The sequence below is a fragment of the Vipera ursinii genome, assembly GCF_947247035.1.
Source record: "Vipera ursinii genome assembly, chromosome: 4".
Lineage (NCBI taxonomy): Eukaryota > Metazoa > Chordata > Lepidosauria > Squamata > Viperidae > Vipera > Vipera ursinii.
This window is the reverse complement of record NC_139514.1, coordinates 98,116,377-98,118,469: the sequence shown is the minus strand read 5'-3', so window position 1 is coordinate 98,118,469 and position 2,093 is coordinate 98,116,377.

Sequence of the window (2,093 nt, the reverse complement as noted above, 5' to 3'; positions counted from 1 at the left end):
AGCCGGAGGCGCCGGGGAACGAGCGCAAGAGCCTCCCTTCTTCGGCGAAGACGAGCCCCTTCCCCAGCGACTCTCGGCAAGCGCGCTTCGCCTTCCCCGGGCAGGGGAGCCACGGCGCAGCAGCAAAAGTAACGCCAACAGGCGCACCGCACCGCACCGCACGGAGCCTCGGCGGGCAGACACCGCGCAAGCGCATGGAGGAAACAAAGCAGGGCGGGGAGACAGCCTTGCGCTACGCAGGGCGGGGTGCGGTGGGAGGCCGGTCTCTTGTCGGAGATGAGGGACCTGCCGGAGGCGAAGCGCAAGGGCGCGAAGGAAGCCGCCGGGCTTCTCCTTTCTCGTCGCCGAGCCGGTGCCGGGAATGCTCTGAGGCGTTTATTTCGAGGCAGAAAATGGCGCGGGGACTTTTTGCTCGTTCGATTCGAAGCACGTCAGGCGGATATTTCAGGGGTCCTTGGTGCTCTCCGAGCTTGCTTTGCTCGCTTGTTGCCTTTCGGACGTTTCATTACCCGCGCTAGGTAACATAATCGGTGTGAGGGTAAAGAAACGCCTGCAAGGCAACAAGCGAGCCCAGAGAACGCCAAGGACTCCCTCATCTTAACCCTGAGCTACAAATACTCTCATTTAGTAGAACCGGATATTTTCCTCCAGATCGTTTCTCTTCTTAAGACTTAGAGCAGGGGTCTTCACACTTGGCCCTTTTATGACTTGTGGACTTCAACTCCCAGAATTCCTCAGCCAGCAAAGCTGGCTGAGGAATTCTGGGAGTTGAAGTCCACAAGTCATAAAAGGGCCAAGTTTGAAGACCCCTGACTTAGAGCCTCAGGTTTGGGTTCTCCGTGGGCATAAGCACGTACGTGGGACATATTTTGCAAATCCCAACAGTGTTGCTATATTTCCTGACAGTGAAAACAATCAGTGAATGGTTTGCCTCCCAGAAGTCGTGGGTGCTCCATCACTGGAGGCTTTTAGTAAGAGATTGGACAGCCGTTTGTCTCACGGACTTCAACTCCCAGAATTCCTGAGCCAATCATGCTGAGGGGAAAGGGAGAGGTTTCCAAGCTGAGCCATGCCGGCTCAGGAATTCTGGGAGTTGAAGTCCACAAGTCATAAAAGAGCCCAGGTTGCCTACCTGTGGTATAGGGTAGGGGTAGGCAACCTCGGCTCTTTGACTCGTGGGCTTCACCTCCCAGAATTCCTGAGCCAATTGGCTCAGGAATTCTGGGAGTTGAAGTCCATGAGTCATAAAAGAGCCCAGGTTGTCTACACCTGGAGGGTTTCCTGCCTTGAACAAGAGATCTGACTAGAAGACACCAAGATCCCTTCCAGTCCTACAATTTATGTGCTAAATTGACTAACCATGTTGAAGCAGGGAATCCTATGTCCAAAAATGTTCAAGTTGCTATATCCCAAAACAGATATGCCATAGTTGAACCAATAGGGGGAAAAAATCAAACGCCAAATAAACCTGCCTTTGAAATGAGCCAAATATGACCCAGCAGTGTGCAGTGGGAACCAAAAAAGCCAATGCAATCCTAAATTGCATTAACAGAGGGAGGGAATCAAGGTCAGGTGAGATACTAGTACCACTCTATAAAGCCTTAATAAGGTCACATCTAGAATACTGCATCAAGTTTTGGTCCCCACACTATGAAAAAGCTGTTGAAAGCCTAGAAAGTGCAGAGAGGAGCAAGTTGATTAGGGACCTGGAGGCTAAAACATATGAAAAAGAGTTACAAAAACTGGGCATGGCTAGTCTAGTGAAGAGAAGGACCAGGGGTGATATGATGGCAGTGTTCCAATATTTAGGGGCTGTCACGGAGTGGAGGGGGACAACCTATTTTCCAAAGCATCCAAAGGCCAGATAAGAAACAATGGATGGAAACTGATTAAGGAGAGATTCAATCTAGAAATGAGAAATTTTCTGATAGTGAGAACAATCAACCAATGGAACAGCTTGCCTTCAGAAGTTGTGGGTCCTTTGTCACTGGAGGCTTTCAAGAAGAGACTGGACAGCCACTTGTCAAAAAAGGTATAGGGTCTACTGCTTGAGCGGGAGGTTGGACTTGAGGACCTGCAATCAGATCCCTTCC